At 35.4% G+C, this 23,982-nt stretch overlaps 1 long non-coding RNA gene across 2 annotated transcripts in view; it reads right to left on the bottom strand.

Moving 5' to 3' along the window:
• LOC143655881 (uncharacterized) overlaps window positions 1-23,982 on the bottom strand; it is a 109,822-nt gene that overhangs the window by 66,078 nt on the left and 19,762 nt on the right. For both annotated transcript variants that reach the window (XR_013162328.1, XR_013162327.1), the window contains exon 2: window positions 5,967-6,093. This is a non-coding gene — a long non-coding RNA (uncharacterized LOC143655881). The remainder of the gene's footprint in view (window positions 1-5,966; window positions 6,094-23,982) is intronic.

Genomic DNA, 23,982 nt, shown 5'->3' with positions numbered 1-23,982 from the left:
GAGGCAAGAAGGCAGTGCTATGACATATTTACAGAATTGAACGAGAAAGATGGCCAGCCAGGAATTCTTTACCTGCCAAAACTATCTTCAAAAATGAGGGAGAGGGCAGGCCACAGTGGCTCAGCAGGCAGAGTTCTTGCCTGCCACGTCGGAGACCCGGGTTCGATTCCCGGTGCCTGCCCATGCCAAAAAAAGAAAAATGAGGGAGAGTTTAAAATATTCACAGGTAAATGGAAACTGAGAGAGTTGGTTAAAACAAAAAAAGACACCTATTCTACAAGAAATACTAAAGGGAGATTTATAGACTGAAAGGAACAGACAGGAAGAGAGGCTTGGAGGAGAGTGTAGAAATGAAGATTATTAGTAACTAAAAGGGCAAAAAGTAAATAAATAAAATAAGATATGACATACAAAACCAAAGGATAAAATGGTTGAAGTAAGATCTGCTGTTACAGTAATAACATTGAACAACAATGGATTAAATTCCCAAATTTAAGAAACAACTTTGCAGACTATATAAGAAAAAAGATCCATCTATATGTTGTCTCCAAGAGATACATCTTAGACAGAAGAACACAGATAGGTTGAAATTGAAAAATGGAAAAAGATATTCCATGTAAATAGTAACCACAAAAACAGCTTGGAAAACTGTACTAATATTGGACAAAATAGGTTTAAATGCAAAACTGTTATAAAAAGCAAAAGTATACAACTTATTAATAAAAGGAGCAATAGACCAAGAGGTAATAATGATCATAAATATTTATGCACCTAACCAGGATGCCCCATGTGGCATACTGAAGGGAGAAAAGTGTCTCTATAATAGTTGTGGGAGACTTCAATATACCATTTTCATTAATAGATAAAACATCTAGATAGAAGATCAATAAGGAAACCACAGAACTTGAATAATATGATAAAAGAACTAGATGAATAGGCTTATACAGAACATTGCACCTCAAAACAGCAGGACATACATTCTTCTGAAGTGCTTAGAGATCATTACCCAGGATAGACCATAAGTTGAGTTATAAAACAAGTCTCAATAATTTTTGGGGGGGATGCACGGTCCAGGAATTGAACCCAGGTCTCTTGCATGAAAGCTGAGCATTCTACCACTGAACCTCTCATGTACCCAATACATTTTAAAAGATTGAAATTATACAAAGCATTTTCTGTGGCCAAAATGTAATGAAACTGGAAATAAAGAATAGACAGAGCACTGAAAAATTCACACATATATGGAGATAAAGCAACACACTATTAAACAATCAGTGGGTCAAAGGAGACATTGCAAGAGAAACTAGTAAATATCTCAAGACAAATTAGAATGAGGCCCCAACATATAACAACTTTTGGATACAGCAAGGCAGTGCTGAAAAGGAAATTTATAGGCCCAAATACTTACATTTAAAAAGAAGAAAAGCCAAAATCAATGACCTAACAGCATACCTGGAGGGACTAGGAAAAGAATAGCAAAATAATACCAACGCAAGCAGAAGGAAAGAAATAACAAAGATCTGAGCAGAAATAAACAAAAAAAAGAATTAAAAAAATAGAATTAACAAAACCAAAAGCCAGTTCATTGAGAAGATCAACAAAATTGGAAAACCTTTAGCTAGGTTGACAAGGAAAAAAGAGAGGATGCAAATAAATAAAATCAGAAATGAGCAGAGGGACATTACTACTGACTCCACAAAAATAAAAAGGATCATAAAAGAATTCTGTAAACAATTCTGTACCAACATATTAGATAAGCTAGATGAAATTGTCAAATTTCTAGAAAAACACAGACAACCTATACCAATTCTAGAAGAAACAGAAGACCTAAACATACCAATCACAAGAAAAGAGATTCAGTGATTAATCACCAACCTCTCCATCCCAAAGAAAGTTCAGGAACAGATGCTTCACAGGTGACTTCTGTAAAATATTCCAGGAAAAATTAATACCGATTCTTCTCAAACTCTTCCAAAATATGAAGAGAAGAGAACACTACTAAGTGATGTCTATGAGGCCAATATCTCCCTAATATCAAAGTCTGATAAAGATACTACAAGAAAAGAAAATTACAGACCAATTTCTCTTATGACTATAAAAGCAAAAATCCTCAAAAAATGCTAACATATTAAATCCAGCAGTACATTAAAAGAATTATATAATATGATCAAGTAGGATTTATCCCAAGTATGCAAGGTGGTTCAATATAAGAAAATTAATTAGCATAATATATCAGATTAACAGAAGAAGGGGAGAAAAACACATGATCACCTTAATTGTCACAGGAAAGGCATTTGACAAAACACAGCATCCTTTCTTGATAACAACACTTAGAAATATAGGAACAGAAGGAAAAAATCCTGAACATGATAAAGGGTTATATATGAAAAATCCATGGTTAACATCATACTATACAGTAAGAGACTGAAAGCTTTTCCTCTAAGATCTGTGTCATTGTCAGGTTCATGTGTCAACTGGCCAAGTAGTGGTACCTGTTTGTCTGGCAAGTGCTGGCCTATCTGTTGCAATGAGGACTGTGCTAGTTTGAAAGGAAGTATGCCCCCTAAGAAAAGCCATGTTTTAATATAAATCCCATTTCTCCTAAAAGTAGAATAATCCCTATTCAATACTGTATATTTGAAACTGTAATCAGTTCATCTCCCTGGATGATGTGATTTAGTCAAGAGTGGTTGTTGTTAAATGGGATTAGGTGATGACATGTCTCCACCCATTTGGGTGGGTCTTGATTGGATTATTGGAGTCCTATAAAAGGGGAATGAGAGATTCAGAGAGAGCAGAGAATGCTGCAGCACCACAAAGCAGAGTCCATTGGAGATGAAGAAGGAAAATGCCTCCCAGGGAGCTTCATGAAACGAGAAGCCAGGAGAGTAAGCTAGCAGATGGCACTGTGTTTGCCATGTGCCCTTTCAGCTGAGGGAGAAGCCCTGACTGTGTTCGCCATGTGCCGTCTCACTTGAGAGAGAAACCCTGAACTTCATCAGCCTTCTTGAATCAAGGTATCTTTCCCTGGATGCCTTAGATTGGACATTTCTATAGATCTGTTGTAATTGGGACATTTTCTCGGCCTTAGAACTGTAAACTAGCAACTCATTAAATCCCCCTATTTTAAAAGCCATTCTGTTTTGGTGTATTGCATTCTAGCAGCTAGCAAACTAGAACAACAACATTTCATAGAATTAGATCATGATAACTCCCCACAGCTGATTCCATTTGTAATCAGCTAAGGGGAGTGTCTTCTGCAATGATGATGCTCAATCTAATCACTGGAAGCCTTTTAAAGAGGATTCAGAAGAAACAGGCTCTCTTCCTGCTTTGGCTGGCGAGCCTCTCCTGTGGAGTTTGTCCAGACCCTCCATCAGAATTCTTGGCTTCACAGCCTGCCCTGTGGATTTTGGACTGCCTCCCCGCAGTCACATGAGACATTTTTATAAATTTTATATTTGCGAGTGTTCTCTGTTGATTTTGTTTCTCTAGAGAACCCTAACTAATACAATCTTGAATAAGACAAGTATGCCCACTGTCACCACTGCTATTCAAGGTTATTCTAGAAGTTATAGCCAGAAAAATTAAACATGAAAAAGAAATAGAAGGAATCCAAATTGGAAAGGAAGAAGTAAAACTTCCACTATGTGCATATGACATGACCCTATACATAGAAAAATCTACAACAAAACTAACCAGAGGTAATAAATTAGTTCAGCAAAGTGGCAGGATATATATCAACACAAAAAAATCAGCAGTGTTTTTATATACTACTAGTAATGAGCAATCTGAGGAGGAAATCAAGAAAAAAAATTCCATTTACAATGGCATCTAAAAGAATAAAATATCTAGGAATAAATTTAGCCAAGGATGTCAGGAACCTATACACAGAAACTACAAAACTTTGTTAAACAAAATCAAAGAAGACCTAAATAAATGGTAGTTGTGCTGGTTTGAAAGGATTTATGTACCCTAGAAAAGCCACGTTTTAATTCTAATTCCATTTTGTAAAGACAGCTGTTTCTCCTAATCCCTATTCAGTACTGTATGTTGGAAACTTTAATTAGATTATCTCCATGGAGATACGACTGAATCAAATGTGGGTATTAAACATGTCTCCACCCATTCAGGTGAGTCTTAATTAGTTTACTGGAATCCGATAAAAGTGAAAGTATTTTGGAGAAAGCTTTAGAATGCTGCAGAACCATGAAGTAGACTTCCTTTTGAGAATGACAAGCTGAACAGAACCATGAGGCTGAGAGAAACACACAGTCCACCAGCCAGCAGCCTTTGGAGATTCTGAGAAAGCAGAGAAGGATGACAGAATGATGAGAGCCATGGAGCGGAGTCCACTAGCCCGCAGGCTTCGGAAATGAGGGGAATGCCCCTGGGGGAGCTTCATGAGGCCTGGAGAGGAAGCTAACAGACTACACCATGTGCCTTTCCAGATGAGAGAGAAACCCTGACCATGTTCACTCTGTGCCTCTCCACTTGAGAGAGAAACCCTGAACTTCATCAGCCTTCTTATATCAAGATATCTTTTCCTGGATGCCTTAGATTGGACATTTTTATAGACTTGTTTAACTGGGACATTTTCATGGCCTCAGAAATGTAAACTTATAACTTATTAAATTTCTCTGTTTAAAAAGCCATTCCATTTCTGGTATATTGCATTCTGGCAGCTAGCAAACTAGAACAGAAGTATATTCTGTACACATAAATTGGAAGAGTAAATATCTTGAAGATGTCTATTCTCCCTAAATTGATACACAGATTCAGTGCAACCCCAATTAAAATTCCAATCACTTACTCTGCAGAAATGAAAATCCAATTATCCAAATTATTTGGAAAGGTAAGGGGCCCCAAATAGCCAAAAACATCTAAATAGAAGAATGAAGTTGGAGGACTCACACTTCCTGACTTTAAAGCATACTACAAAGCTACAGTAGTCAAATCAGCATGATATTGGCAAAAGGATGGATATATTGACCAATGCAGTCAAACTGAAAGTTCAGAAATAAACCCTCACATATAGAGCCAACAGATATTGGACAAGGCTGCCAGGTCCAATGAACTGGGATCAAATAGTATCTTCAACAAATGACATTGGGAGAACTGGATATCCATATTCAAAACTGAAAGAGGACTCCAAACTCACACATTATACCAAACTTAACTCAAAAAATTTACCAAATACCTAAGTATAAGAGCCAGGAGTACAAAACTCCTAGAAGAAAATATAGGGAAGCACGTTCAGGATCCTATGGTTTCACAGACTTTATACCCAAAGCACAAGCAACAAAAGAAAAAATAGATAAATGGGACAATGCTAAAATTAAAAACTTTTGTGCTTCAAAGAACTTTTCACTTCAAAGAAACTGAAAAGATAACCTACTCAATGGAGAAAATATTTGGACACCACATATCCAACAAGAATTTAATATCTAGTACATATAAAGAAGTCCAAAAATCAACAACAAAAAGATAAACAACCCAATTAAAAAATTTGAAGACATTACTCCAAAGAGGAAATACAAACAGCTAAAATGCACATTAAAAAATGCTCAATATCATTAGCCATCAGGGAAACGCAAATCAAAACCGCAATGAGTTATCATCTCACATCCACTAGTACAGACACTATTAAACAAAGTGGAAACTACAAGTATTGGAAAGAATGTGAAGAAATAGGAACACTCATTCACTGCTGGTGGGAATATAAAATGGCACAGCTGCTGTGGAAATCATTTTTGGCTTTTCCTCAGAAAATTAAATATTGAATTACCTTATGACTTGGCAATCCTGCTACTCAGTATATATCCAGAAGATCTGAAATCAGGGACATGAACAAATACTTGCACACTGATGTTCATAGCAGCATTATTCACAATTGCCAAAAGATAGAAACAACCCAAGTGTCCATCAATCAATGAATGAATAAACAAAGTGAGGTATATACATACAATGGACTATTACTCAGCAGCAAGAAGGAATGAAGTCCTGAAGTACGCAACAGCATGGATGTTGTTGATGCTGCTGGATCACTTTGAAAGGTAAGAATTAATTTCTCCAATAGGATGTAGTTGTCAGCTGTAAAAATAAGGACAAAGAAAGGAACTAAGCATGCTACATAGTAAGCCATGCTGTGGTACTGGCAAAGAACTGAAAAATAGATGTTCCATTTACTCAACAATTTTTCCTTTTCCTATTGACTTGTGATTATATCAAGCAGTTATATTAAGTTCTCATATGTACATTGGTACTACTTTTTAACCATGTACACTATGTCATTGATTTAGGAGAATATTTTTGTGTCTAAGAGCTGGAAGAAGTTTTCTTAAGGCTCGGAAAGCGGGGTGAAAATGTCATCAATTTGCTTACATTAAAATTAAATTTTTCTCATTCAGTGTTTTAACATGATTACTTTACAATTAGGTATTATTGTGCTGAGCTATAGGGTTTTTTTGTTGTTGTTTTTTACTATTATTACTACTTTTATTTCTTTTCTCTATATTAACATTTTATATCTTTTTCTGTTGTGTTGCTAGTTCCTCTAAACCAATGCAAATGTACTAAGAAACGATGATCATGCATCTATGTGATGATGTTAAGAATTACTGAGTGCATATGTAGAACGGTATGATTTCTAAATGTTGTGTTAATTTCTTTTTTTTTTCTTTTTTTCTTTCTTTCCGTTAATAAAAAAAAATAAAATAAAAAAATTAAATTTTTCTCAATTGAATGAAGTCATTCATTCAATTGAGAAAAAAGTTAAATCAAAGTTAAATATCTTTAGATATTTATGACATCTAAAACTAACAAGATGAAAAAAGTTAAATCAAAGTTAAATATCTTTAGATATTTATGACATCTAAAACTAACAAGATATTTTTATTTATAAAATTTGAAAAGTTCTTGCAACTCAACAAGAAAAGAGAAGCCAACTAATGGAAAAATAGGAAGAGACATGAATAAGCAAGGCACAAAAAGGAAGACAGAATTAACATGAGATCTTCAAAGAGATGCTCAGATTCACTACAGTCTATCAGAATGATAAAGTTTAGAAATCCCATCCTGGATTTCAGAGAAGTCCTCACTTAGGTATATAAGGAGTTGTGTATGAAAATGTTTGCCACGTCATCGTTTCTGGTAACAGGGAGTTAGAGGCAACATAGATGTACACTACTAGGATGAATAAGTAAAATAAAATTGATGCAAACTATGGAATACCACAAAGTTAGAAGTTATAAATTAGAAGCATATATAGCAACCTGGGTAGATATTTCAAATGTAATGTCTAATGAAAAAATATGAGCAAGAGAATTATGATACAATATCACATAAATAAAATAAAAACATCAAAAACATGTAAAGAGGGCGGGCCACGGTGGCTCAGCAGGCAAGAATACTTGCCTGCCATGCCAGAGGACCCGCGTTCGATTCCTGGTGCCTGCCCACGTAAAAAAAAAAAAAAGAAAAACATGTAAAGATGCTCAACATTACCAGCTATTAGGGAAATGCAAATCAAACCCACAATGATATATTTCATACCTTGTAAAATGGGCAGCATTAAAAAAACAGAAAACTACAAGATTTGGAGAGGATTTTGAGAAATAAGAATGCTCATTCACTGCTGGAAAATGGCACAGCCTCTGTGGAAAACAGTTTGGCAGTTCCTCAGGAGTCTAAGTATAGAATTGCCATATAATCCAGCGATCCTGCTATTAGGTATAAACCCAGAACTGAAAGCAGGGACTTGAACAGATATTTGCATACTGATGTTCATAGCAGCATTATTCACAATTGCCAAAAGATGGAAGCAACCCAAGTGTACATCAATAGATGAATGGATAAACAAAATGTGGTATGTACATATGACGAAATATTATTCAGCCATAAGAAGGAACGAAGTCCTGATGCATGTGACAACATACATGAACCTTGAAGATATTATGCTCAGCAAAATAAGCCAGACAAAAAAACAAATATTATATGATCTCACTAATATGAACTAATTATAAAAAGTTAATGCATAAAGTTAGAATCTAGAAGATAGGCTGCCAGGAGATAGAATGGGGGTAGACAATGTGAGGTTATTGTTAAAACTAACCAATCTAAATAGGTTGGTTGTTAGTGCTCAGAAATGGACATAGGTGATGGTAGTACATTATTGTGTACAGTGTACATATTGTATATAGTGTGTATTACATCACTGTACTACAGTGAATAGCACTGTAATCAACAATGCTAAATTATGTGTGTGAGTGTGGTTGAAAGGGGAAGCTTTGAATCACGTATATTACTAGAAGGACAGCTAGAAGTTAAACCATGGGATTGTAGAACACAGTGAACCCCGTTGCAAACAATGATTGTGGTTAATAGTACAAATATAAGAATGTTCCTTCAGGAACTATAACACAAGTATATCACTATTACAAGGTATTGATAATAGGAATTTACATGGGAAAATACACCTAAAGCAAAATATGGGCTATAACTAACAGTAATATTTAATATTTTTGCATAAATTGCAACAAAGGTACCACACCAATGCTAAGTATCAACAATAGGGGTGAATATGGGATTGTTGCATTTTTCCCCCTCTACCCAATTTATTTTAACATTTGTTCCCCCTATTATTTATTTATTCTTAATCCATCTTTTTTACTTATCTGTCCATACCAGAGATAAAAGGAGCATCAGAACAAGGTTTTCACAATTATACAGTCACTTGCAAAAGCTATATTATACAATCATCTTAAACATGGCTACTGGAACACAGCTCTACAGTTTCAGGCACTTCCCTCTAATCTCTCTAATAGACCTTAAACCAAAAAGGGGTTATCTATATAATGCGTAAGAATAACCTCCACGAAAACCTCTCAACTCTATTTGAAACTCTCAGCCACTGACACTTTATTTTGTCTCATTTCTCTCTTTCCTCTTTGAGTCAAGAAGGTTTTCTAAATTCCTTGATGCTGAGTCCCATCTCATTCTAGGATTTCTGTTTCATGCTCCTAGGGAGGTTTATACCCTGGGAGTCATGTCCCACATAGAGAGGGGGTTTGCTTTCCATGTGATAGGCCACATCTGAGCAACAAAAGAGGTTCTCTGGGGGTGACTCTTAGGCCTAATTTTAAGTAGGCTTAGCCTACCCTTTGTGGGGGTATGTTTCATATGAACAAACCCTAAGATTGAGGGTTTGGCCTATTAACTTTGCTGTCCTCACTGCTTACAAGAATATTCGGCCTTCTCCATATGGGGAAGTTGAATTTCCCCTCTTTCTCACCATTCCTCCAAGGGGATTCTGCAACTACTTTTTTATTCACTGTTTAAATCACTCTGGGATTTATCAGGCCATCACTCTGGACAAATCTACAAAATCTCATGTCCTACTCAAGGTTCCATGTACTTATGGTGTTCAAATAAACTGTCCATATAAGTTATATTAGGAGATGCACTAGTCAAAATGTAAATTTTGTACCAAATATTTTTTGCTTTAGTCTCACACATCAGTTAAAGTTTTAAAATATGAATTACCATCTATTTTCAACACCCTGCAATATTGACATTCTTTTGTTCTTCCTCATGCAAAAACATTTTTTTTAATTTGTACATGTAGTCAATATCATTGTACACTCAAGGCATTCCTAGATTATACCATCTCAATCTTTATCATCTATCTTTCCTTCTGATTTCATTTGTGCCCCCAGCTTGCCTCCCTCTCTCATTTTCATATTCAGCTTCATTCAGTGTACAAATATTATTGTATAACAGTTAGGTAGTATTGTGCTTTCCATTTCTGAATTTTTATAATCAGTTCGGTTGCACAATCTGTATCCCTTCAGCTCCCATTACTCAATATCTACCCTATTTCTATCTCCTGATGGCCTCTGCTCTTAACTGAAATTCTCCAAGTACATTCATTAATGCTAATTCCTATCAGTGAGACCATACAGTATTTGTCCTTTTATTTCTGGCTAATCTCAACTAGTCATAATTTCCTCAAGGTCCATCCATGTTGTTATACTTTATAACATTATTCTATCTTACAGCTGCATAATATTCCATTGTATGTATATAACAGCTTGTTTAGCCACTCATCTGTTGGTGGACATTTGGGCTGTTTCCATCTCTTGGCAAGTGTAAATAATGCTGCTATAAATATTGGTATGCAAATGTCCGTTTGTGTCCTTGCCCTTATGTCTTCTGAGTATATACCTAGCAATGGTATTGCCAGATCATATTGCAATTCTATATTTAGCTTCCTGAGGAACCGCCAAACTGCTTTCCACAGCAGTTGTACCATTTTACATTCTCACCAACAGTGGATAAGTGTGCCTCTTTCTCCACATCCTCTCCAAAATTTGTCACCATTTTCTGTCTTATTGATAATGGCCATTCTGGTGGCTGCAAGATGATGTCTCATTGTGGTTTTGATTTGCATTTCCCTATTAGCCAGTGATGTTGAGCATTTTTTCATGTGCCTTTTGGCCATTTGTATTTCCTCTTCTGAAAAGTGTCTGCTAATGTCTTTTGCCCATTTTGTAATTGGGTTGCTTGTCTTTTTGTTGTTGAGTTGAACAACTTCTTTACATATTCTGGATACTAGAACCTTATCTGATATATCATTTCCAAATATTGTCTCCCATTGTGTAGGATATCTTTTTACTTTTTTGACAAAGTTGTTTGATGCACAAAAGTGTTTAATTTTGAGGAGTTCCCATTTATCTACTTCTTTCTTCAATGCTCATGCTTTGAGCATAGATGAGAGGGTCTACATCTGAACACTATTCGATTCCATTGGTCAATATATCTATCTTTATGTCAGTACCATGCTGTTTTGACCACTGTAGCTTCGTAATAAGCCTTAAAGTCAGGTAGTGTGAGAACTCTGAGTTCATTATTCTTTTTCAGGATATTTTTAGCTATTCCAGGCACCCTGCCCTTCCAGATAAATTTGGTTATTGGTTTTTCTATTTCTGAAAAGTAAGTTTTTGGGATTTTAATTGGCATTGCATTGAATCTATAAATCAATTTAGGTAGAACTGACATCATAACTATATTTAGTCTTCCAGTCCATGAACACTGTGCCCTTCCACTTATTTAGGTCTTCTGTGATTTCTTTTAGCAATTTCTTGTAGTTTTATTTGTATAGGTCTTGTGTATCCTTAGTTAAATTTATTCCTAAATATTTCATTCTTTTGGTTGCAATTGTAAATGGATTTTTTTCTTGATTTCCCCCTCAGATTGCTCATTACTAGTGTATAAAAACATTACAGATTTTTGAGTGTTGATCTTGTAACTTGCCACTTTTCTGTACTCATTTACTAGCTGTAATAGTCTTGCTGTGGATTTTTTGGGGTTTCTGACATATAGTATCATATCAGCTGCAAACAGTGAGAGTTTTACTCCTTCCTTTCCAATTTTGATATCTTGTATTTCTTTTTCTTGTCTAATTGCTCTGGCTAGAACTTCCAACACAATGTTGAATAACAATGGTTATAGTGGACATCCTTGTTTTGCTCCTGATCTTAGGGGGAAAGTTTTCACTTTTTCCTTATTGAGGATAATGTTAGCTGTGGGTTTTTCATATATTCCCTTTATCATGTTGAGGAAGTTTCCTTCTATTTCTATCCTTTGAAGTGTTTTCAACAAGAAAGATGTTGAATTTTATTAAATGCCTTTTCTGCATCAATTGAGATGATCATGCAGCTTTTCTGCTTTGATTTGTTGGTATGGTGTATTACATTAATTGATTTCCTTATGTTGAACCATTCTTACATACCTGGAATGAATCATGGTGTATAATTCTTTTAATGTGCTGCTGGATTCTATTTGCAAGACTTTCATTGAGGATTTCTGCATCTATATTTGTTAGAGAGATTAGTCTGTAATTTTCTTATAGTATCTTTGTCTGGCTTTGGTATGAGGGTGATGTTGGCTTCATAGTATGAGTTAGGTAGCCTTCCCTCCTCTTCAATTTTTTTGAAGTGTTTAAGCAGGATTGGTACTAATTTTTTCTTGAATGTTTGGTAGAATTCACATGTGAAGCCATCTGGTCCTGGATTTTTCTTTTTTGGGAGCTTCTTAATGGCTAATTCAATTTCTTTACTTGTTTGTTGAGGTCATTTATTTCTTCTCAAGTCAATGTTGGTTGTTCATGCCTTTCTAGGAAGTTGCCCACTTCATCTACATTTGCTAGTTCATTAGCCTAAAGTTGTTCATAGTATCTTCTCATTACCCCCTTTATTTCTGTGGGGTCAGTAGTTATGTCTCCTCTTCCATTTCTGATTTTATTTATTTGCATCCTCTCTCTTCTTCTTTTTGTTATCCTTGCTAAGGGTCCTCAACCTTACTGATTTTCTCATAGAACTAACTTCTGGTTTTGTTGATTTTCTTGATTGTTTTCATGTTCTCAATTTCATTTATTTCTGCTCTAATCCTTATTATATCTTTCCTTTTGGTTGCTTTGGGGTTAGTTTGCTGATCTTTCTTCTAGTTCTTCTCTCTCTCTCTCTCATATGGGCAGGCACCAGGAATCAAACCAGCAGGCAGAACTTTCACCTGGCATGGCAGGTGAAAGTTCTGCCTGCTGAGCCACTGTTGCCCACCCTCTTTCTTCTTTTTTGATATAGGCATTTAGGGCAATAAATTTCCCTCTTATCATTGCTTTTGCTACATTCCATAAATTTTGCTATGCTGTGTTTTCATTTTCATTTGCCTCGACATATTTACTGATTTCTCTTGTAACTTCTTTGTTGACCCACTGGTTGTTTAAGAGTGTGTTATTGAACCTCCACACATTTGCGAATTTTCTGGCCTTCTGCCTATTATTGATTTCCAACTTCATTCCTATATGATATGAGAAAGTATTTTGTATGATTTCAATCTTTTTAAATTTACTTGCTTTGTGACCTAGCATACGGTCTATCCTTGAGAATAATCCATCAGCACTTGAGAAAAAGGTGTATCCTGCTGTTGTGGGGTGTAATGTTCTATAAATATCAGTTAAGACTAGTTCATTTATTGTATTATTCAAATTCTCTGTTTATTGACCCTTGTCTAGATGTTCTGTTCATTGAAGAGAGCAGGGAACTGAAGTCTCCAACTATTATGGTACATGTGTCTATTTCTCTTTTCAGTGTTTTCAATGTTTGTCTCATGTATTTTGGAGCACTCTTGCTTGTTGCATAAATATGATTGCTATGTCTTCTTGTTGAATTATTCCTTTTATTAATACATAGTGTCCTTTGTCTCTTTTAATTGTTTTACATATGAAGTCTAATTTTTTGGATATTAGTTTAGCTACTCCTGCTCTTTTCTAATTGTTTGTTTACATGAAATATCTTTTCCCAACCTTTCACTTTCAATCTATGTTTACCCTTGGGTCTAAAATGTGTCCCCTGTAGACAGCATATAGATGCGTCTGGTTTTTTAATCCATTCTGCCAGTCTATGTCTTTTGATTGGAGCATTTTATCCATTAATATTTAGTGTTATTACTGTACGGGCAGTGCTTTCATCTACCATTTTGGCTTTTGGATTTTATATGTCATATCTAAGTTTTCTTCTTTTTACCTTTACTGATAGTCTTCATTTCTACACTCTCTCCACACCTCTCTCTCCTGTCTTTTCCTTCTGTCTCTACTGCTCCCTTAGTATTTCTTGCAGAGCTGGTTTCTTGGTGTCATGGTTAGGGACACGTGTCAACTTGGCCAAGTTGTGGTACCTGTTTATCTGATTGGGCAAGCACTGGCCTGTCTGTTGCAATGAGGACATTTCATAGGATTAGGTCATGATCACGTCAGCTACATCCACAGCTGATTCCATTTGTAATCAGCCAAAGGGGAGTGTCTTCTACAATTAGTGATGCTAAATCTAATCACGGGAAGCCTTTTAAGGAGGACTCAGAGAAGACAGGTCCCATTCCTGCTTTGGCTGGTGAGCCTCTCCTGCGGAGTTTATCCAGGCCATCCATCAGAATCGTCGGCTTTGCAGCCTGCCCTGTGGATTTTGGACTCTGCATTCCTGCGGTCACGTGAGACACTTTTATAAATTTTATATTTGCAAGTGTTCCCTGTTGATTCTGTTTCTCTAGAGAACCCTAACTAATACACTGTCACAAATTCTCTCAGTGATTTTTTTTGTCTGAAAATGTTTTAATTACCCCCTCATTTTTTGAAGTACAATTTTGCTGAATATAGAATTCTTGGTTGGCAGTTTTTCTCTTTTAGTCTCTTAAATATATCAAACCACTGTCTTCTCACCTCCGAGGTTTCTGCTGAGAAATCTATACATAATCTTATTGTGCTTCCCTTGTATGTGATGGATTGCTTGTCTCTTGCGGCTTTCAAAATTCTCTCTTTCTCTTTGACATGTGACATTCTGATTAGTAAGTGTCTTGGAGTATGTTTATTTGGATCTATTCTGTTTGGGGTATGCTGCACTTCTTGGATCTGTGATTTTAAGTCTTTCATAAGAGTTGGGAAGTTTTCAGTGATAATTTCCCCCATTAGTTTTTCTCCTCTTTTTCCCTTCAATTCTCCTTCTGGGACACCCACAACATGTATATTGTGTGCTTCATGTTGTCATTCAATTCCCTGAGTCCCTGCTTATATTTTTTTTCATTCTTTTCCTTATATTTTCTTTTGTTTGTTAGATTTCAGATGTCCTGTCCTCCAGTTCACTAATCCTATCTGCTGCATCTTGAAATCTGACATTGTAGATTTCCATTGTATTTTTTTCATGTCTTCTATTGTGCCTTTCGTTCCCATAGGTTCTGTGATTTGTTTTTTCAGACTTTCAGTTTCTTCTTTTTGTTCATCCCTTGACTTTGTTTATCCTCCCTCAATTCATTGATTTGATTTTTGATGAAGTTTTCATGTCTGTTCAAACATTCTGAATTAATTGTTTCAACTCCTGTATCATTTGAATTGTTGGTTTGTTCCTTTGGGCCATATCTTCAATTTTCCTGGTATGATTTGTTATTTTTTGTGGGTGTCTAGTTATTTAATTTCCTTAATTAGTTTATTCTGAAGATTGTTTTCACTTTTTTGTACCTACAGTTTTCCTTTTCGATGACTTTCTGTCCTTTGACATTCAGTTCAGCTTATTCTAGATCTCTAGCTTAGGTTTTAACAGATCAGAATTTTTCAGTTCTGGTTTTCTTGTTTCTTGACCTGCCTGTATGGTGCCTTTTTTTCCCCCCTTAGGAGGGTCTACTTAGATTTTCCCAGTCAGACCAAACTGGCCTCTTCTCAGGAGGAGTCACCTGCATCAGATTTCCCTGACGGTGAGACCCAGCAGGTGGAAAGACTTTCCTATGAAGCCTCTAGACTCTGTTTTTCCTATCCTGCCCAGTTTGTGGTACTTGTCTGCCTTAGGGTCCCACCAACATAAGGTGATGTGGTACCTTTAACTTCAGCAGACTTTCCCTGCTGGGGGCATGGTTGAGACAGAAGAAAGGTGGTAGGCTGGCTTTAATTGCTTTAGTTTTCCAGACCCTGGGGTCTGAATTCCTTGAGGGAGGTATTCCACCTGAGATGGGCCCCACCCCTCTCCTGGGAAAGGCACAGCCTCCAGACAAGCTCTCAGTTAAGCTTAGTTCTGCCCTTGCCTGGGGCAGTTGGAGCCTGAGAAGCCTTGCAGGTGTATCTAAAGAGCAGTCATGCCATAGAAACACAGCCACAAAAAAGAAAAGAAAAGAAAAAAATCCTTTTCAGAGTAGGATCCCCATTCCTCAGTTTTGCTAATCAAGAGCTTAAGTTGTGTACATTGCTCTCTGTATCTCTAGGTCTTGTGCATCCTCCTTTCCTTCAGGGCCCAGACCTTTTCAAGTATTTTGTGCTGTTTGATAAAAAAAAAAAACCTGTTTTTTTCCATCAGCCCTGCCCCCTCTGTGCCAGGGCAAAACCAGCAACCTCAGCTTTTACACAAGGTTCAGCTGAGCTGAGGGCCTATTTTTAGTAGTTAGAATTTTTTAATTAATTCCACAATTCAAGTTTGGTTGAGCTCAGCCCCTTGGTGTTAGTCAAGTTTCTTTCCTCTCCCCTCTGGGAAGCAGCCTGTGGGGGAGGGGCCCAGGCTGCCATAGCTTGGGGAACTCATGGTTCTGCGTGGGATCGCAGCTGGCCCAGCTTTTCCAGACTGGTGTACACTGCGTTTCCAGTCACTGATGTGGCCCAAGTAGTTGTTCTGTACTATTCTTGGATATTTCCTAGCTGCTCTGGAGGATGAACTAAATCCCACACCTCACTAAGCCACCATCTTAGCTCCTCAATTGGGATTGTTGTATTTTTTATACTTAGAAAAATGCTAATGTCACAGAACATATTTCCTTGTCAGTTACATTTACTCTGATGCTTCTCTGAAAGTGCATGCAGTTAGTATATAAATTGTTATACCTGTCAATTAAAGTAATCCTGGTAAGAATATAAAGGTGGGACAAGGTCAGGTGTTTCAACTGACATTGCCTTTTTGGACTTTTTGATCTTTATGTAACTACATACTTCTATGGGGTATAAATGTGTCCTTGTTGTCATAAGTCTGTTTTCTGGATGGATAGAGGCTTTCCCTTGTCTCAAGGCTACTGCCCTCATAGTAGCTAAAAAAACTTGTTACACCTCCCCACCTTGGAAATTCCTATTACTCTCACAAATAATATGGTCAAAAGCTTTGAAGGTAAATGGCTTGCCTAATAAAAGAAAATATACTAATAAGCCAAGCCCTCAATCTTAAAGCTTGCACCTATGAACATTATTTGTGTTATTACAACACTAAGCATAATGATAATTAATGCCTAAGAGTCACCCTCTGAAAGCTTCCTTGTCCCCAAGTGGGGCCACTCTCCAAGCCAAACTCTGCAAATAAATTCACTACCTTCCCCTCTTCATGGTACATGACACCCAGGATAAGACTCCCTGGTGCCAAGTGATTATTACCAAACAATCAGCATTTGGAGAAAGACCTTGATCAAATGTGGGAAATGTTAAATCACATGCAGTTTGTATTGCTAAGAGATTTCAAATAGAGTTGGGAGGTCAATCTGGAGATTACTCTTATATTCAGTTATAAATCCTTAATCATGATTCTTCTACTTCTTTTATTTGAACCCATAATTTCCAATTTACTTGTTAAGTTTATTTCTCAGAGACTTAAACTTCTGGATTGTACTATACTGGTTGAGCCATGAAACTCAGCACGTATTAAATCAACTCCCACTCTTCAGTTCTTTAGGTCTGCCATTGACAACTAACAAAATGATGATGGAACAGTCCCATCCTGAAAGCAAGTATATTCAACTGCAAGCAAAACAATTCCATTCCTCTGCCCCATAATATTTATGTCTCTCCTCAGCCTGAAGCAGCCAGAGTGCCCATCATCGCAAATCCCTCAAGACTGGAGGAATGAATAAAATTATGGGGGGATTGAACTGCTGACTACAATGGATTTATTGTTATTGTAGTTAGTATCTTATAATAACTGAGTAATTTGCAACATTGCTATAAAAAAGAGATAAGGGGATATGATATATGCAAACTATTCTTAAAAGCTTCAAAGGGAAAAATGTGTACATGTTAGACACTGATGAATTTGTCCTTTGTAACAACCTTGCAACTTTTCTGTAAATTTGAAGTTAGCCCAAAATAAAACAAAAAAAAATCAATTTGTAATATTGAAATAGATCCATATTTTGACTGAAAACTAGATAGTCCTACCCTCTCAGACCTATTTTACTCAATAGTAGATGCTTAGTAAACACACTTAAAGAAAATATGGTACAGCATTGTATTAGTTTCCTATTGCTTCTGTAACAAATTACCACAAATTTATTAACTTAAAACAACAGAAATTGATTCTTTTGCAGTCCCAGTGACCAGAAGCCTGAACTCTGTTTCACTGGGCTAAAATCAAAGTGTTGGCAGGGATGTGCTCCCTTGGGAGAGTCTAGGGAAAACCGTTTACATGCCTCTTCTACAGTATAGATCTGTGTTCCTTGCATTCCTTCGATTTGAGCCCCTATTTCCATACTCAAAGCCAAAAGCATAGCATCTTGGTTACTTTATCACATTGCCATCTTCTTCTGTTCTGTAATCAAATCTCCCTCTGATTCCCTCTTATATAGACACTTGTAATCACATTTAGGGTCCACCATGATAATCCAGGATAATCATCCCATATCAAGAGCCTTAATTTAAACACATCAGCAAAGTCCTTTTTGCCATATAAGGTAACATTCACAGGTTCCATGGATTAGGACATGGGTGTCTTTTGGGACCATTATTCAGCCTAGAGCAGGCATTCACACAGAACCTTTCTCTATTAAGATGATTAAGGTATACTAGAAATTGAAGAAGTTATTCAGATATTTTAAGCAAAAGGCAATGTTATTAAGGACACAGTAACAATAATATTCAGAGTGTTTTCTGCATATTAGATACAGCTCTAAATGCTTTACCTGTAGTGTGTAGGTTAATGATAACAAAAGAAATTATGAGGTAAGTTTTTTACAGATAGGAAAACGGAGGTACACAAAATGAGGTTAAAAGTTTGCCCAAAGTCAGTACCAGTTCTTTAATTTATCCAAATTAAGTATTTGTAAATTTAAAAAATACTCCTTAAAATGTCATTTCAAATTGCCTGTATGATCATTCCAGCATAGCATAGTTTATGCACTTACAATTATAATGTGTTCTTTGTAGCAAAGTTATTTCCCACAAACTTTAATTTCTTTGCTTTAGTATTCTTACTTGGATAGGTTTCTAAACCAAAAATAAACTAGTCTCTCGTTTTTCTGACACTAATAATATTAATTTTATTTCCTAAGCACCATTCCTTCTTCCAGGTTTTGGTGTATGCTCAATTTCTGCTGTTATCTAATTCATTTATTGCTAGTTTTCATTTGAAAGCTTTTTTGAATGTATTCCTTATAACTTTATTTTAAAAATTTTCCTTTATTACAGAAGTTATGGTTTACAGAACAATCATACATAAAATAGAGGATTCCCATATACCACCCCATCAACAACACCTTGCATTGGTGTGGAACAATTGATGATAGCACATTTTTATAATTGTACTATTAACTAAAGTCCATGGTTTAACTTAGGGTTTGCTGTGTAGTATGCAAACTACATGGATTTTCTTTTTGATTTTTATTCTGTAACCACAAATACAATCTCACATTTCCCCTTTTAATCATTTAGATATATATTTCAGTGCTGTTTATTCACAATGTTGTCGTACCATCACCACCATCCATTACCAAAATATTTCCACCATTCCAAATAGGAACATGTACAAATTAAGACTTAACTTCCCATTCTCTACCCCACACCACCTCTGATAACTAATATTCCAGATTCTGACTCCCTGAGTTTGCTTATTCTAATAACTTCAAATTAGTGAGCTCATACAATATTTGTCCTTTTGTATTTGGCTTATTTCATTCAAGGTGGTGTCTTCAAGGTTAATCTGTGTTCTCACATGTATCTCACATGTATTCCTTTTTATGGCTGAATAATGTTCCATTGTATGTATATATATATATATATATATATATATACATGGTTTTGGAATAAGTTTTAAGATCAGGAAGTGTGAGAGTTCTCCAACTTCATTGTTCTTTTCAAGATGACTTTTGTTATTCAGGGCCCCTTACCCTTCCAAATAAATTTGACGATTGGCTTTTTCATTTCTGTGGAGAAGATTGTTGGAAATTTGATTGAGAATGCACTGAATCTATAAATTGCTTTGAGTAATATTTCCTTATAACTTAAAAATTTTTCTTTTCATACCCATTTTCATTGGTCTCTTTTAGGCTTATAGATAGAAAATCTGTTTCTCCTATTCTTTTGGTCACTCATGTTCTTGTTTTTGCAGTTGGGGTGGGGATAAGAGTAAAAATAAAACCAGCTCTGTCATTTAAGATCTTCTCATACATTTCTTAATCGTTGGGGCTTTCTCTAAATTCCTATATGATGGTGTGTGGGGAAAGAGGTTATTTTTTTCTCTATTTTTTTTTAAAATTCTTTCTGGAGTGTTAAAAAATGCACTTTACATTGTAGAAATATTGTAAAATTTGAAGACACAAATTAAAGTTAAGTTTGGATCCAAACCCATTGGCAGGGATTATGGGTTTTATTTTATTTACAGATAGGTTGAGAGTTACCCGAGCATTGCATGATTTTTCGTTGAGATTATTTGCTTTCTAATGTTATCAGGTTATATAACTGTCCTGGACCCTTTAAAAAGTGGAGCTACCCTATTATAAGAGTTTTAGCTACCATATCATGCAGGAAGAAGAAAGGCATTCAAAAGACTCTGGCCTTTAGCACCTTTTAATGGAAGATACTGTTAGTGGTTTATTATGTTTCTCTCTGTTCCTCTCCCAAAAATAAATACTCTATGGCAATATGCATATATAAGATTATCAAGAGATAGCAGCGGAATGAAATGGTGGCTAATTGTGGTGACTGGTTAAGTATTTTTCAAATGAAGTTTATAGGAAAACAATTTTATTTTAACTATGAACAAAATTGAGAGCACATGATACTGAGAGCTGGCAATAGATGTATGAATGCTACTAGGTACTGTGCAGTCAACAGAGCCATAAACTTTAGAGGTTAACTAATACAGTAGTAGAAATTTTTTAGTTAATCAGTGAATCAAGTCAGATACTGTACCTAGAGCTTTATTTCAGCATGGAAGACAGTAAAAATTTTAATAGACCTGTAAAATTATATATAATTTTTACACGAGGTAAAAATCTGAAAGCATTGTTAAATTTAGGGTGTTCTGTAAAGCTTTTTTAATAAAAAGTTATTGATGAAGAAACACCTGAAGTAGAACTGGGAGCAAGTTCCTCAAGTGACTTAGCAGTTTTCAGTAGCATCAACTGTTGCAGTGAAAAAAAAAGATTTCTAACTTTAGAACTTGGCAGGTGAATAAGTAACAGATTTCCCAATATAATGTTATGATTTTTTGAGAAATAAATGTGTTTGTGATTTTTTTCTTTTCCTGCTCCACATTCAGTCACATATTTTATTACCCATTTGGGATGTTGATTACAAATATTTTTAATTAAAAGGATTCTTGGTTCCCTATTAACTGAGCAATTTCCTAGACCTTTTGCTTCTTTTGGGATCAGATAGGTAGTTTAAAGGATGGTCTCTGCTGGCCTTCTCTCCAGGCTTCTGGGTTCCAACAACTTTCCCCGGGGTGATTTCTTTCTGCATCTCCAAAGGCCTGGGCTGAGCTGTGAGTGCTAAGATGAGGTATGCTGAGCTGCTTGGGCTGTGCTACTTTGAGTTCTCACATTTAAGCACCAGTCAATTAAATCAAATATCATTCACTGCAGGAGGCACGCCTCCTAGCCGACTGCAGATGTAATCAGCAACAGATGAGGTTCACGTACCATTGGCGCATGTCCACAGCAACAGAACTAGGTATCTTCACCTGGCCAACTTGACAACTGACTCTAACTACCACAAAGAGGTTCTGTGAACTTAAATGTTTAAGATTCTTGAAAAAAAGGACTCTGAGGGAAAAACTGCTATTTTTTTTTTATCTGTTAGGATAAGCTAAACTATACCTAATTCAATTTTACAATTCATTCTCCTTGACCTAATGCCTTTAGAAGCCATTCCTATATATGTTTGCCAAGTTGCTGTGGAAACAAATGGCAAGATTACATCTTTCCTAAGATAAGTCAGTGATCTCCAAATTTCAGTGACTTCCAAATCTCCACAGTTTATAGATGCAAAGGCTTACTTCTCAGTCATTCTAAATGTCCATTCCAGGACAGCTGAGGGCTCTATTCCAGGACATAGACTGGTAAAGCAATAACTGAATGATTGCCAGTCTCAGGGCAGAGGGAAAAGTGATCCACTTGCTGACTCTTAAAAGTTCTTTAAGAATCAGTGATCCACATGCTGACTCTTAAAGAATCTTTATTGCACGAAACAAATTAAATGGCCCTTCCTGACTCCAACAGGGTTGAGACTATCTCCTACAGCAAGGGGGTCTATATGGAAGATAAATAGAAAATTTGATCAACAGTCATGAAATCTATTATATCTACCAAATAGGATACTATCAATGGGTGAAAATCAAATAGTCTTGAAAAATCTTTGTTAATCTTGGGAAACAGAGATGTTCTCCATGAGATATGAAATTAATGCTGGATTTTACACTAAGTCTAACTGACATGGTCAAAGTATTCCATCCATTCACACATTAATATTCTATATTATTTCAAATGATTGACAACAATTATTGTGCATTTCAAAAAAGAGCAGAATTAAAGCTATATAAATTTCCTTTTGCCTTAGAAGGAAAAAGAAGTCAGGGATTCGGTGATAAAGAAAAAGGAAGACAATTCTATGAATGAATCAGATAGATTTATTTCTTTGTTCTTTATTAATTTATATCACTACCTTTCATTTTTTAAAAATGTGAGGGGATTTTATCGGAAGGATTTTTATAATATCTAATCAAATAAATATTTACCACATTATTTTCTAAAGAATTTCTTATCCATAAAAAGCACTCATTTTTTCCAAGTCAGTATGGTATAAACAAAAATAAAATGTAAGAAAATTAAAATCAATGCTTGTAAGAGGATATGGCACAATGTTCTTATTTTTAAATTTCTAGAATCAATATCAATTTTGCAATGAATAATTTTAAGTATACATTTTCTATTATTTCTCAAAATCTCCTATTATTCTGATTCCATGGATGCTTACAGAGTAAATTTTGCTTGTTTAAAAATCCTATTTCATCCCTATCATAGCTTTTACTTTAGAAAAACTAAATCATACTAACCACATGTTCTCCTTCATCACACCTGAATAATTATGCTATGCGTATGTACACATGCTCAGATATATAGATGAGAAATGAAAAATAGTATAAGAATTATGACAAACATAATCTAAAATTACCATTAATATGGGTAAACACAGTAATTAACCTATAGGGTCCTATGAAGAGATCAAAGCCTATGAACAGAAATTTCAGGGTTACTGAAATGAAAGCTCAAAGAGAAAATGACCACAATTGAAATATCGTTTGGTCAAATTCTAATGTCGTATTGTAAGTACAATGACATTTTTCCAAATTTGTATTCTCTTCACATAGGATAGTTTTTCCAATTTTTCTTGCAAATTGTTTGACTTCAGATAAATATGGATTTTTTATTTAAACAAAGTAATATATTTAACTATTCCTGTTGCCATGAGACACCATTTAGAATTTAGCTTCTTGGAATTTTGAATTCATTTACTTACTCATAAATACTCAATTGGGCAGAAAAGCCTATTCATAAGCTTTTACCAGAGCCATGAGATATATTGCAATGAATGACTGTAGGCTATATATGTTTGGTGATGAAAAAGAAATGACAGATGGGCGTGATGTCGATGCTGTTTCCAGTATTTTCAAAGCTGTCATCAACCAGTTTCAAATAATTGATTTAGGGTCCAGCAGGATTTATGTATTTGGACAATATCTTAGAGGAATAAAAATAGGTGTAACATTGGGCCTGATGGCATCACATTTTAATATCATTTTACAGAGAATTTTGGTGATTTAATAATATGTATCCTTTACATTTTTTGCAATGAGAATCTCAAAGGAAGAACTTTTCTTTTAATGGATTATTAATACACTCTAGAAATGCAGAAAGTGTGAAAGTATGTCATTACTTTTTCAATAGTGCAGATAGATAGTTTTATACTTCCAAAATTTATAATCTAGCTTGTAAATCAGGAAACCTGGGTCCTAGTCCCATCTCTGCTACTAATACACTGTGTGGTCAAGCACTAATTACCTAATATATCTGTGTTTCTGTTCCTTCATTTGTAAAATTGGAAAGAAAATATTTTCTTCAACCATTTTATAGGGACAGTATTAAGATAAATGAAACAGTTCTTATTAAAATATTTGGAACTTGTCAAAAGAAAAATGATTCATA

The sequence above is a fragment of the Tamandua tetradactyla genome, chromosome 14, assembly GCF_023851605.1.
Source record: "Tamandua tetradactyla isolate mTamTet1 chromosome 14, mTamTet1.pri, whole genome shotgun sequence".
Lineage (NCBI taxonomy): Eukaryota > Metazoa > Chordata > Mammalia > Pilosa > Myrmecophagidae > Tamandua > Tamandua tetradactyla.
Note: the sequence above shows the minus strand (reverse complement) of the source record. Positions and strands in the feature narration are given on the sequence as shown.